The sequence below is a fragment of the Pseudorasbora parva genome, chromosome 19 (genome assembly GCF_024679245.1).
Source record: "Pseudorasbora parva isolate DD20220531a chromosome 19, ASM2467924v1, whole genome shotgun sequence".
In the NCBI taxonomy this organism is placed as follows: Eukaryota; Metazoa; Chordata; class Actinopteri; order Cypriniformes; family Gobionidae; genus Pseudorasbora; species Pseudorasbora parva.
Window position 1 is genome coordinate 23,024,403 of NC_090190.1, and position 15,859 is coordinate 23,040,261.

The 15,859-nt window shown below is 36.0% G+C and overlaps 1 protein-coding gene across 3 annotated transcripts in view; it reads left to right on the top strand.

Annotated features, from left to right (window-relative positions):
* The window catches only part of ptprua (protein tyrosine phosphatase receptor type Ua), a 353,612-nt gene that overhangs the window by 76,005 nt on the left and 261,748 nt on the right, over positions 1-15,859 (top strand). The window lies entirely within an intron of this gene.

Below are 15,859 nucleotides of genomic sequence, written 5' to 3' on the forward strand. Positions count from 1 at the left end.
CTTGTGTGTTAATCAGGAACATACTTTGGGTTGTCTGAACTTACCCCTGGACGCGTTTTTGGAACTTGCGTACCTTGAGTAAGCAAGGTTTGGGTTAATCAGCCGAGAGTTTAAGGGATATGTGATGTTACGTTAACCTTGCTTTCTGGAATACCCCCCCCCCCCCCCCTTTCTTTTGATATATCTCATGTTCAGATATACATACGTCCAAATATTCTGCTGACCACGAAAGTTTTGTGAAAATTATAAAAAATGCTGGTGGTGACCAGCAACAAACTTGCAAACTAATGAAGTAAAGAAAGAAAGAAAGAAAGAAAGAAAGAAAGAAAGAAAGAAAGAAAGAAAGAAAGAAAGAAAGAAAGAAAGAAAGAAAGAAAGAAAGAAAGAAAGAAAGAAAGAAAGAAAGAAAGAAAGAAAGAAAGAAATGCTGGTGGAAAAAAACAAGCACCTAAACCAAATGACTAAAAATTACACATAACAATGACTCAAACTTAAACCAAAATTTTAATTGAAATAATGCTAAATACTATAACAGTACCTATATAAATATTCTGCAATATCAGAGGAAGAATGTTACATTTATTAGCTTAATGGAATAGCACACTATTAGGAGGAAATGTCAGTTGGTGTGGTGAAGATGGACTAAACAAGCTACGATCAGCACTTGTGTAACTACGACTGTGCTGAAATAGTTGCAAGCATATCAGTTTGAATCAGCCAGTGCTACTCGTACATTATTGGCTGATGGACATGTCACGCATAGGAGCCATAAAGAAAATTAGTTTCTATCCAGCACTGAGATAAATTGTTTAGCAGGAAATGGCGAGACATTTGTTTGACTCTAAGTAATTGTCATAAGTTGATAGACCATGTCTTATACTTAACCATCAATAACACTCTCCGCCCCAGAGAATAATTTTTCTCACAGAAACAATACCAAACAACAAATAGTTGCTGTCTTTATGGCCCACGGAACATATCAATGTATCTCACTGAAGTTGAGTGAGTTACTCTGAGAGAAGCATGGCTTTGGTTGAAACACTTGTGAGTTGCCTTCCTGTCTATTAAGGCAACATTAAAATGGAACCTAATAAGTGACTCATTTAAAACACTCAATAGGCAGCACTCCATGTATAATATAAGTTGTGCTCTGCATGCAAAGCACATGTGGAGACTTGAATTTAAATGGAGAATTTGTCCTGTCTAAATAAGCATTTGTTTACCCTTAAAATTAGACATCAACCTTCTTATTATTCCTCAATCAATCCATATTAATCAATACAGCAATATATATATATATATATATATATATATATATATATATATATATATATATATATATATATATATATATATATATATATATATATATATTGAATACCTGTTTTTCCATTTTTCCTCTAGTTTTTTTGTCAAAGTTTTATAGGGTCGCTAATGATCCCAGGTGTGTAAGATTGCATGCATTTTTTTCCCCCTGCACAATAATAAATGAATTTATAAAGACAAAATAAGTGCAATTTACCTTTAATACGCAAGGTAGCAATGCCTAATATGCAATAATGAAGTGCTGTTTCGCTCGCAGTTACCTCAGACAGAAAACAAAACAATAATAATTATAATCTGCAAAACTTGAAATGGCTGTGATTTACAGCATAGCAAGTACTAAAGGCAATCCAATATTAGTGTCACTATCACTTGATGATGGATCTGGTGAGGAAGCTGTCCAAGCTCCTAACGGTAACGAAATATGCTTTATTTTATTCTTCTGTAATTGTTACTACTATCAAGATTTTTATGTATTATCGCGACAGGTAGAGATCAATCCCTGTTAGAAATAGATCAGGTCACTAAAGACCAGAATATGTAAGAATCTTTGGCGAAACAGACATGCATTTAAGGGTTAAAGACGTATAAAATCATGGACCAAACCAAGCAGCAACAAGATAAATCACAACATTACAAACTTTTTTTTTTTTAAAGCAAAAAAATATTATAAAAACTTGGACAAATCAGGAAAGAACTGCACTGAAGCATCATGGCATAATCGAGAGAGAGAGAAAAAAAAGATATATGAGATATTTAAGTTTATAAACACCTAGTCTCAGCCATAGACGTTATACCCACGGACCGTTATCTGAACGTCTGACGCATATGGCGCACTTATCTGGAAACTTTTCAGGAGTGTTGAAGTCGGCATCTGATTGGTTGAATTCTGCAGGATGTCCGCGAGACGTGCATGTTGCGTTCTTTAACGGTCCGCTTCTAAACAAATGTCATGACGGCAAACTCCCTTGTAGAAGTAGAACGCCGTCATGTTTACAACTGTGAGAATGAGCGCTTACCAGGATCAACTAAGTGCTGGATTTTCAAAAGTATGTGAAGTTTGCGGCTTTGTTGTTGCAATAAACTTGCACAATGTTCTTGAATGAATCATTTATAGATGTATGCCGGTCTGTTATTGCGGGGACATCGACTTTACATTTCCACACCCCTAAACATGATGCGGATCAAAACGGACTGTGATTGATTGCGTATAAGGAATCACTCTTGTAGGGTCACGTGAAGTTCAATGATTTCCCAGCATTTTTTGAACACTGATTTATAGTTTATAGCAGAATGCAAGATGGATGTTGAAATGTTAATTTTGACGAGTATTCACATAAACAATGTTAATTATGCATAAACAGTTGGGAGAATATCAGATGTGTATCAGTATATTGGATCTGTGCATTCGGCCTTAAAGTGACAGCAGCTTTGTAAAGAGCTTTGTAATGTTTATACGGGTATTTAAATGAGTTTAAGTTAGTTGTATGCTAGTATGTCAGATGGAGCATCACTGACTGGCTTAAACCATGATGGCATAATGCGAATTTATACAACGATAATAAAATAATGCGTTGACATAAAAAAAGGAAATTTACTTTTGATAATGAAGTACTTTTAAAAACAAACACTTCTGTACTTTTACTTAAGTAAAAATCAGTTTTTACAACTTTCATTTGTAACAGAGTAATATTTCACCAGTAGTACTTTTACTTTTAATCAAGTAATAGAGTTGTGTACTTTGTCCACCTCTGGGGACCATAGAAAAATGCATGGTATTTTTTATTTATTTAGCACTGACCTGAATAAGTTATTTTACATAAAATATGTTTACATATAGTTAACAAGACACAATAAAAGTTACATTTATAAAAATGACCCTGTTCAAAAGTTTATGCGCCCTTGATTCGTAATACTGTATGTCTGTTACCTGGATGATCCATGGCTGTTATTTTTTTTTTTTTTTTTTTTTTTTAATGATGGTTGATCTTGAGTCCCTGGTTTGCCCTGAGCAGTTAAACTGCCCAGTGTTTTTCAGAAAAGTCCTCCACGTACCAAAAGTTTTTTGCAAATTTAAATTCGGTGGGTCAACATATGTCCCAACGTTAGATCAGCGCGTTACTTTTCAAATGTGCGCATCTACCACGCAGGACATCAATTCTGACAGGATCTCATCCCAAATCGCTCTTGTTTTTATTAAAGGACAAAAATGTCAGTAGATTTCCATCATGGTTTTTGTCATCTAAAGTTTTTTTTATTTATTTATTGTCTTGTTTTTGTCATTAAAAAATATTGTTAATGAAATTTATATTGGTGAACAAAATTAACTCTGCCCAGCAAGCATTTTTGTGTTTAAAATGTCTTATAGCAGTTTGTCCAATCACAGCCCAAACGTCTAGGCTAAAATGTAATAAACGTCTACCCATAGCCCAAGAATAGACTAGTCATCTAGAACAGGAACATGTCAAAGAGATGAAACCAAACACCTTGTAATTACTGTTGACTCTGCGTACTTGATGGAATATCATACATCTCACAAGCTATTTTGGCGAAAATGACATGTAATTTCTCATTTCAAGGTTATTTTGACCAGAAGTGGGTTACTCATAGCTGGACTATATCTGGTCTATAGATAACAGGGATGGTGAAAAGCTCTACATGCTACCTAGTCTGTTCGACAAAGCCCATGTCTCTGTCTCTCATTCATTCATACGCTTGTTTTTATTCCTTTCTTCTTTTTTTTCTACAAGTGATGATCAGATTTATGACAGCACTACAAATGGGAACCGCAGGACAGATATTAAACCTTCTAACAAACTATTGCCTTCAAAGAAAAGCCATAAAGATTAAAAAAAAAAAAAACAGACTGCACGCAGAGTGCGCTCTCAGACATCAAAGACAGCTCCGACGCACGTACACCTGCATCTCCACTTCAACTTCTGGGATGCGGTGTTCTGCAAATTACTTCCCTTGCTTTCAAAGTAACGGCCGCAACATTCACACTGCGTTATTTATTTACGGCGCTTTGTTCTGTCTCACCACACCTTGCAGGGCTGTCTGGAGACACGAGACAGCTACGGCGTAGTACAGTCAGGTCGTGTTTTAAAGGAGCTGACGAGAGGCTTTGTCGGATGGTTTTCATTTATGCAATTTCTAATTAGCATACCGCAAGGATCAAAATGCTAAAGAGAAATTCTTCTATCCTAATTAATTGTGTTTGACATTTCGGTGAGAAGGCTGCCCTGGGAAAACAGTTCAGGTTTTTCATGTAGCAGATCTCAAAATACTCTTCTTCAAGTGTTTCCTTGGGGGAAGTGGAGCATTTGTGCCATCAACAACCCACACAGTCACGTAGACACATGAAACGGCAGGCAATCAAACCTTTCTACAAGTGTTTAACATGTAGCGTAAGTACTGACCCCACAGGAAAGAAAAATCACAAATGAGATCTCAGTAGTCTTTCCTAGACACCAATGAGTTTTAAAAATGTGGCCCGTGGTGACATTTCAGCTATATTATATTATGTTGCTTCTTTCACATTTTGTGACCCTTTCAAAGTAAAAAAAAAAACCTGATTCCAATACTGATGAACAGCAATTTTGGCAATGTTTTATTACACTGGGTGTACATATATTGTGTCAGCTCAGAAATAAAATGAATAGTGTCGCTAAAATGTTGCTGTTTATTTGAAAGTACCATATCACTTACATATTTACACTAAACCTAACAGATAGCAAAATAAAGCAAATATGACACACAAAACTATTTGCAGAAACAACTGGGACTCATGCCTGATTGCTTTGTATTGCAAATGCAATGCTGTACCAGGTGAGGTACCTAGCAAATTTACGTTTAGAAAATTGTTCGGAATTTTCCATTATTTGTGAGAGAACGCTTCCCCCACAAACACAGAACTTTCCAGGTTTCTGTGTTTTCACTGTTATGCACAAGGGAGGCAATTTGAAGACGCAAAAAAAAAAAAAAAAAAACAAAAACACAAAAAAACTAACGATCATATGTAAGCAGATGTATGCGTAAAATAATGTGATCATCCACATTAAACATCATAAATCAAAACTATCTAATGTTACTGAATGAAATGTGGACCCAGGACGAGTTACAGGACTGTGCAAGTATTAGGGGTGTTGATGGACTCAGTCTACTCCATCTGTGTTTGATCATTGCTCTGAATCTGATCTGGATGTAGTCTTTCACACAAACATGATTTTTTTCCCCAGCTTTTTGTTCAAAATATTGCTTTTTTAAAGAAACTTACCCACATTTAAGTGTTGATAAAAAAGGAATCCATAAAGCTAGAATTATTATTATTTTTAGTTATTTTTTTTGCGGGGGTATGCTGTTTCTTTTGCTATATTTCATGCTCAGATATTCACATAAGAAAATATTATATGGGCTATTACATTTTTTTTATGAAAATGATCAAAAACATTGGCAGTGGATGGCAACTTATAAAAAAAAACACTTTAAATGCAGCAAACTGCTCTTGCGCTTGAATGTTTTAATATTGCAGTATTAGTATTCCTATTTTAGTCACATTATCGAAATGCATTATAGACTGTACACACTATTAACGTTGTGTAGGAGTTTTTTTCGCTGCATTTTGCGACAGGACACTTACACATGCAGCAGTGGTCAACCAAACAAGAGAGCATTGCCATCCTGCCGCCGTCGGCATGACAAATAATTAACTGCACTTGTTGAAGCTTTTGTAAAACGTAAAAATGAAACACCCAAAAGTGTATATTATACCATAACGAAGACAAACTGTGTGCTGATACGTGAAATTATGGAGGGAACGTCGGACTGCATGGCATGGGGCCATAATGATGTGTGCCATTTATCGTTTATGTTCTATAACATGTAAAATGGGAACATGAGCGGAATTATTCTAAAAGCAACTCATGTAAACACCTTAATCAGAATACTGTCTTATTCAGATTAAGGTCAATAATTTAGATCACTGCTGTCCATGTAAATGTAGTCAATTTGTAAATTAGCAAGACAAAACACGCATTTTATAAACTTTGGCTTTATGATGCACATGCATGCCAAACCGTGGGGTCTGATCGGTATGGATCATGAATCAATTACGATCTGTTACACCTCTAATAAATATGGAGCTATGTGAAAATGTATTAGTTTACAAATTGTTCACTATGGTAAGTGTTTTGAGGTCATAATTCAGTAATGTGCGAGGAAAATAAGACTTTGTTAATCAATAATATGTCCCTGTAATCATAATCAGAGATGTTTTTCCATTGAGTCTTGGTTTTGAACATGGAAGCTTGTCTAAATTAAACCTGCAAAAATCCAGTAATTTTACTTTAAGGTCAAGATATTTTTTGTAAAACAGCTGGTGACCAGTTTCGAGCAGCTGATGACCAACTTAGCTGTTTCTCAACAAAATCTCACTCTGTGAGACTAAATCAGTGCACAGATTTACAGTTTGAAGTCAGAGATTTCATTAAAAATGAATATAATTTTTTTTTTTATCAAATTAATTGAGCTATCACTCACCTAAAGAATTATTAAGAACACCATACTAATACTATATGACATTTAAGCTATGAAAGTGCTACGTCTGAGCAATATCATTTCCCCAGGGAAGACACACACACACACACACACACACACACACACAAACATGCATATGCATAACAGTTTTAAATAATTAGAATTTCATTACATTTATAACGGAGCACTCAGAGAAGCAAAGGGTCATGGGTAAAGCCCTAATGAGAATCATCAGTGGAATGTGTCAACACATTGCAGAGCTGAGCAAATTCTACGCCTACAAACATGCTTCTTTCAGACAGCGCCACGGCGACTGTGACGGTGTGTGTGTGTGTGTGTGTGTGTGTGTGTGTGTGTGTGTGTGTGTGTGTGTGTGTGTGTGTGTGTGTGTGTTCAGCTATACAAACACCTGAGTACAGAATGCAGGGGTCTTGAGGCAAACTTATTTTAACTTTGTCATCTTAAAAGAGAATCATTTGTGACAGGTCATAAAAGACTCTCTAGTGCTGAGTGGTTCTCAAACTAAAACTGACTAAAATTTATATTTATTATTATTAAAGCTGCTGTCTATAACTATTTTTTGTTTTGTTTTGTTCAAGATATACATACACACACACACACACACACACACACACACACACACACACACACACACACACACACACACACACACACACACACACACACACACACACACACTCACACTCACACTCACACTCACACACACACAGAGACACACACACACACACATACACACACACACACACACACACACACAGACATATATATATATATATATATATATATATAGTCAATGAGAATGTACAACATGAATCTATTTTCCAAACCTTGATTTTGTCTTTGGAATTTCAAAGTGAATTGTGGTTAAATGATTATTTAATAATGATTAGTCTATAAATACACTTAAACACACACATCATGAGTGTGTATATACTGTATATTTGCATGTGTCAAAAAAGGCTGCTCGTCAAACTGTAATTGTGTGAAATATTATTGCAATTGAATTGTAATTCATTTTCTTTACAGTGATTTTTTGATGAATGTGTATAAAAATAATCCCTTCCTTCCTTCCTTCCTTCCTTCCTTCCTTCCTTCCTTCCTTCCTTCCTTCCTTCCTTCCTTCCTTCCTTCCTTCCTTCCTTCCTTCCTTCCTTCCTTCCTTCCTTCCTTCCTTCCTTCCTTCCTTCCTTCCTTCCTTCCTTCCTTCCTTCCTTCCTTCCTTCCTTCCTTCCTTCCTTCCTTCCTTCCTTCTAAATAGATAGAAAATATATACTTTTTAGATTTGTTCCAAATATTACTATATTTTTTTAGTTTTACTATATTTTTTAATCACATAAATGCATCCTTGGCAAACATAAGAGATAAGAGACTCCTTTCAAAAACATTAAACAACTATTTTGTGTCTGTGTGTGTGTGTATATGGCCATGTTCACACAGAAGCAGAATACGATTGTCATTCCTGTATTTGAGTCCTTAATATGGTTATATGCTCACACACAGCTCAGTTGTTTATGGGAGTAATAACCGAACTCTATAGCCAAACTCCCTCCCGTAAATGTCCACAATCACAACCGCATTCTCTGAAAACCTGCAGTGTGTTAATGGAACCGGACTTGTTCTGCTTGCGGTAACTTACAGCAACAGAGATTATGATCTGTGGGTCATCTGAAGGTTTTAAATCCAATCACTGTTCTTCAGCAGAGCTGCACCCATAAATAATTACACACAATTTAAATACTCCGCTCTCCTTTGGTTAATGAAGATTTGACGGATGAACTCGTGGCTCGATTGGACTCGTGTCTTAACTTTTCAGTTTAATGGACGTACTTTGGTTACTGATAAGAATACTGATTTGACTCCTGTTGGACGTTCATACAGACAGTGTTAAAGATGCTGCTGCAAGCTACTGTTTAAACAAGACATTTAAAGGCTCACAACTAAAAAGTGCAGTGGAATGCAAGAAAAACATGAATAACACCTTTGTGTATGTGTATGTTATTGGTCTGGACGGAGTAGTTCAAAATGAGTCAACAACTGGACTGAAAATGAAGGCAGACACACCACAGGCAGTTTGAGATGAGCTGTGTGCTCATAATGCCTGAGAGTGGAGTAAGGCCTCTGCATTATTAAAGTAACAGATGGAAAGGTAAACAAACAAAGGGAGCTTGGGCCCCGGAGCCACCCTCACCATAGCCCATGAACGGGGTCTGGCACAGAGTCAGAAAGCCTCTTTAGCACCTTCAGAAATCAGGCTGTTATGAGGCAATGGGTTTACTAAGGTCCAAAGCATACTCAATGGGAAGAATGTGAAGCTACAAATGCAAAGCGATTTCATACGTTCGTGCTTTATGAAACCATCTTTTGTAACTGGAATATGATCCAGCATTTCCTGCTGCAAATCGAATATGCTCCTTAAATCACTTTGAGCACCGTGAAGAAATAGTACGTTGTTTATGTGAGTTTGCGGTCTGATTTTAATGATTAGATTAAAAGGTAAGAATAACATTGATTATTATTTTCACATACTAAACAACCAGTGAATCATTTAAAAACACAAACTTAAGAGCGAATCAATCTGGTGAATAAACGAATTCACTGAATGCTTCAGTGTTTTGTTACTGAATCGTTATAATGTTTGTTCTAGTCTCTGAGAATGTGTTTGTTTGAAGCGATACAACTGTGATACTTTCACACCAGCAGAATAGAGAGAGACAAAGCGAGCAATAATAATCTTTGACATCATAATTTCTCACTTCTCATGGTAGTGGTGATAAAAGCTTTACAGCTCTTCTGTAATAATCATTATCTTTGCTTTTCACAGACCGCAGCCTCTGATGATGGCTGTACTGACTCTAAAGCTGTTTACAATGACATGAAGTTCTTTCCCAGATAGCTGAAAATCCTGCTCTTAAATGACTAGAGATGGCAGCTGAGGATTATAAACCGATGTAATATAAGCCTGTCTATGCTATTTAATTTTGACAACTAAAAGACTTTCTTGAGAGCAGCTCTTGTAGCTTCACAGAGAAACAGTGTTTAATCCTGTAGTGATTTTGGCTATATTGATGTTTCAAGACACTATAGAAATGCTTTTTCTAAAACACAAACTGTAAAAAGGTTAGTCTTGTTCATTCCAAAGTTATGTTCATCGTAATACAACAAACGAAGAAGGTAATTGAATCGTTTTTGCTTGCCATATATTAGGGCTGAGCCAATAAACGGTAGCATATCGAATCGCGATAACATAAATCGCGATAACGTTGATAAGCTCTGGAAATTTTTACTCAATATGGATTAAAGTAACAACCAAGCACATGGCAACAGTCAGTCAGCGAGCAGCTTTTAGCTTACACGTCAAAAGTACACACTCTACTGGCAAAGAAAACTCAACGCGAGAAGGAAAAAATGAGTGGAAACAGTGATGAACATTGAAAGTAGAACAAAGAAAATTGAAAGTGGAACTAACCTTGCGAAGATGACGAAGCTGTCGATAAAAGGTAGCACAAATTCAGTTACTCATTTGAACCGCACAACTATATTTGTGTCACAAATCACATACTTGTACACTATTCTATATTGTTTTTTAAGTATAAATAGTGTAAGTAGTTTTTTCACATTAAAAATCCAAAAAAGAAAAAGCACTTTAAATACCCAGATGATGCACTAAATTAATGGAAAAAAATGAAGTGTGGAATGATGGACACTTCATGAACTGTCGCAGCTTTAATTAGGTAGTGGAAGGAAAGGCACTACCAGATTCTGACGTTGAATAACAAAATAACCATGTAAAGCTCACTACACAGTTGAATACATATTGTATAAGTACATAAACTAAATGACCTAAACTAAGTGTCCTAAATGACGCACTATACACTATGTACTTATGCACTGTACTCATCTGTGTAGTGTATGAATTTTACATGGTTATTTTCTCATTCAACGTCGGAATCTGATAGTGAGATTGGCAGAAACTGTGTGTGTTCTGTACCATTTAATAAAGTGCATGACTGACAATGATTAATTATTACCTGTCAGTTTAGGGAAATTCTAAAAAAAATTATCAACGGTTCCACATTTTTACAGTTTCCAAAGTTTTTGAAAGAAGTGTCTTAAACTCACCTAGGCTGTATTTATTTAATCAAATATAGTGTAAAACAGTAATAATATCCTTGCAACTTAAAAAGAACTGTTTATTTCTTAAATATATTTTAAAATGTATTTTATTCCAGTGATGGCGAAATTGAATTTTCAGCAGCAATTACTCCAGTCTGTAGTCAAACGATCCTTCAGGAATCATTCTAAAATGTTGTTTTGTTGCTAAATAAAAGAAACATTTCTTATTATTATTATCCATGTTGAACAGTTGTGTTGCCTAATATTTGTAACCATTTTTTTCAGTTTTCTTTGATGTATGGAAAGTTTATTTTAAATATATTTCTTTGTAAAAAAAAAAAAAAAAAAAAAAAAAAAAAAAAAAATTGCCAGATTACTTTACAGATTACCAGATTATTTTACACTGTAAAAAAAAAAAAAAATTATGTCTCCAATTGAAAATGTTCTAGTGACTGATCATCTAAATTTTTCAGTTGGCCGAATTGAATTTCTGTGAATTGATGCAATTTAATTCACAGAAATTCAATTTGGCCAACTGAAAAATTTAGATGTGATCAGTCATTAGAAAATCTTCAATTGGAGACACAATATTTTTTTACAGTTGACTGCTCTCAAACTTTTGTGCAGTAGTGTAGAAAATGTTATATAGACCCTTAAAGGGTTTTGTCAGGAGCTTCATACCACAATTAATTATTAATTATTATCCTTTTTAGTAATTAAGCAGATCGTACTTGATCGTACTTTATTACTAGAAACAATGTTGAACATTATGCAATCATTTAAGACATTTCTGGTTCTATATAGTACACTAATGAACCTTTTCTTTCTAAAAGTGTATTTGACGAATCGGAATCAAGGAGGCTGAGAGGGCATGATTCTATTGGGATGTTCTTTTCTATATGCCAGTAGTTCTGCCCACTTTCCTGAGTCTGGCTATAATTTCCCCAACTATAATGTAGCGTGAGAGCATGTGGTTGTGAGAGTGCTTCTGTTTTTAGATGCTACTCTAGATGGAGTATTATTAGCTTCTGTTGAGAGCATGTTTTCCAACACGCACACACATAGGAGTGGGTCACCTCACACCGGTGATGAGTCTATTACGTGAGTTTTGTGTTTCGTCTCAGTGTCTCCAGTGTGATGTTGATGTTTGGCAGGTGACAGCAATCTACGTGACCCGTCTTTACCTCACCGTCCTCCAAGCCTGGAGCTAATTGAGCCGAAACATACACCTCCACTTACACACAGAGCCGAGGAAACCAGAGTTATTAGATGCAATTAAGGGAAACAAAAAGCACAGAAAAGCTTTTAGCTGGAGTCTGAGTTCAGGTGTGGTATTCAGTCATTTTTGCCTGAGATGATTCCACATCACTACATGCGCCGGCAAGAGAGTCTTTTCATCTGCACCATTAGTTTTAGTGCGGGCGATTAGCCGTTCTTCACACTACACACATTTCAAATTGGTTTGTCAAATCCAATTTTTAGGGCTGACTGTACTTATTTTACAAGTAATGAACCCCAAACAGATCCATTTGTTTAGACAGTCCAATAACATACAAACATTGCTGTTGCATATCTTTTCATCATTCTGATTCTCTGTTAAATACCACATGAGAGCATTAACTTTGACTTACTAACCAAAAATAAGTAAATATGTAACAGATAAATCTGGAAATGTTTTATTACGTTGGTAATAGTTTATTATGGAAGCCCGTTTCTAAATAAAAAGAGTAATTGCGACTTTTTTATCTTAGAATTCTGACTTTTTCCTCACAATTGTGAGTTATAAAGTTTAGAATTCTTAGATATAAAGTCAGAATTCTAAAATTAACATGTGCAATAGCATGATATTGACAATTCTGACTGAAAAAAAAAACTCAGAATTGTGACTTTTTCCCCCACTCTTCCCTAACAGTTAAAGTGCACTATGTAGTATTTTTGCAGTAAAATATCCAAAAACCACCAGGCCAGTGTTATAAAGTTTGTTCAGTTGAGTTTTTAAAATATCCCAAATGCTTTCAACTATTAATAAATTGTGAGAAAATTGCGATTTTAACCAAAGAACCCGGGACATCTGAGGTAGTCGACTGTCAATTGCGTCATATCTGCTTTACTCTTAGCTGTGTGAACAAGTGCCACAGCAGCCGCTGAGCGAATGCAAAGAGTCATGTCAAAACATCATTTTAAACACACTTAAATGTATCTAATATGATAAAGGGAGCTGCGTTACCTCATACTCTTGACCAGAAAAAAACAGAAATGGTGCCGGCGACTGTGTCCCTTCATAATAAAAGAACCGCTGCTCGCGAGGCGTGTGTTTGCGTAACAATCGGCCCAGCGGCCTTACTCAGCTCCTTCAACATTCGGCCCTGCTCTGCTTCATACTACAGTAACTTTGATAATCATATTCATGAACATGATTTCTGCCAATTATTTTCCACCGACTGTGAGGTGAAGACCACAGGTCCCAAGATTGAGAGTCAAACTTGGCGTCATCAAGCTACACTTTTGTTTTAAATAAGCGCCCTCTAGCAGACGGAAACGTTATATAGTGTTATATAGGCTTTAAGGCTAGCCTAGAAATCTAGATGGACCCTAGCGGCAGCAAATCTAATCTGCCCACGAGTGTCGTCTAGCAACTCTCAATACCCTTCTGAGGTCTAATCGCCAAACTCTTGCTGGGCCAATCACATCGTTTATAGAGTCTGTGGGCGGGGCCATAATGACGACAACCGAGTTGCGTTTGCGTGCTTCTAGTAAACACAGAAACAGGCGAACGGCGGTCTTTCAAATCAGCTTTGACCGCGACTCTGGAAGACTTGGAGATTCTTAAAAAGGGAAGATGTGTTCAGAGTTTTGCCGACCGGATACGGCAAATGTTTAATCTATCAGCGAGCTCCGTTTCACCTTCGTTGCTCTGGTTGGTTGTAGCGCTATCCTATCGTGTGCAGAAGGAGTTTGAAAGACAGACATTTATCCCGCCCCTCGGATTGAGCTCTGTCAATGGCTAGTTTCCAGACCAAAGATCTTAATGTGGGTCCGGCTTGTCAGGCTACTTTAAGGCTCTGTTGCATTTGGAAATACATTTAAATTGATGCTAGAAGTCTTTGAGCTCTTAAATCTTTCGAGCAATTTTACTATAAAAACATGAATACACAAACATGTATATAGTTATGTGATGCACATCAAAATGTATTACTTTAGTCATGCTGTATAGTAAAACTGCTTTGAAGTCATATTGTGTGAGGAACTGCATGGCAATAAGTGTATCAATCCATAATCTGCCAGATCATAATTTGTGTGAAAAGAAATACAAGCTGGTGGTGTTTTACTATTTATATGGACTTCTTGCACAAATACTTCCGCATACTTATTACTGCTCGTTTTCTCTTACTGATCTACAATACATACCTGTTGAGTTTACATTTTTAAATGAATTTGACTGAATAAAAAAGGATTACTTGCGCGCATTGGTGCTCTTATTGCAATACAAAAAGGTAAATGAATGAATGTGCTTCAATAAATGTAACGATGTTAGATATTTAATTAGTCAGTATAGTTGACATCTACTACGTAGAATATTAATTAAGAGCTCTGGCATAAACATGTAAGTTACATACAGGCAAAATGATTGACAAAGAAAAATGACAGAATACTAGGGATTCCAATGTTGAATACAAATAAATCAATAAATATTCATACTGATCTTATTCATCGGGTGTCACACATTTCAGCACTGTGGTCACTAGTTTAGATGAGCACTGACACCCTGTGGTGAAATGATCATGTATGAAAGCATTCAATTGGCTTGGGTTGGATTAAAACCTTATGTTCCTATTAGTCAGGAAAAATCTTTACACAGTACTAATCAGAATAGCTCTTCTCCTGTCTCTGAAAATGTCCAGATGCATGTGTTCTTGCGGACACTCATTTTAATTGGCGTTTAGTCAATATAAGTTATTTTTAGTCTGTTTTGTTTTTTTACTTATTTTGAACTGGTTCTTTGGTTCAATAACCTGTCTGGACATACTAATAGGCTCATTTGGTGCTGCGAAAGGAGTGTGCTTGCTGCTTCTTATGTGCTTCTTCATGTCATCAACCCGGAACTAAAATTCGATTTAGTTTGATTCTGTGAGCCAGCTTAAAGGATTAGTTCACTTCAAAATGAAAATTCCCTGATAATTTACTCAGCCTCATCTCATCCAAGATGTTAATGTCTTTCTTTCTTCAGATGAAAAGAAATTATGTTTTTTGAGGAAAACGTTCCAGGATTTTTCTCCCCACCGCTGACTTCCATTGCAACCAACATGTGGAAAGTCCAGATCAATGCAGTTTCAAAGCGTTTCGCAGCGCTTCAGAGGATTAGGAATACCACCGTATCTAGCGAACCGATCTGTCATTTTAAAAAATGAAATAAAATTGAATATACTTTTTAACCTTAATTGCTCATCTTTCGCTGCTCTGTGCTCGCCAATGATTGCGCAATCACATCGAAAACGTCACACTAGGCGTAGACGGAAGCACCGCCCCAAGCAAACAAACAGCCTTTACCAAAATACACTCCATCTTCAACTTTAAAATCATCTGACATTGTTATTTGACCTTTTTTCTTTCTTTTTTTGTTTTCTAAAGGGCGTTTTTATTATTCTTCACATGTGCACTTTGTAAACATGGGGGTGGTGCTTCCCCCTTTGTAAAATATCAGGAAGTTTTCATTTTGAAGTGAATTAATCATTTAACACTAGAACTATCAAGTTTGTAAATGTTGCAATGTAATAACGTTGTTGAAATCAAACCCATAATAGCTAGTACCCCGACATATCCTAAATGTGTGTATATTTTGTTCTAATATTGTTATTTTATTAAAAAT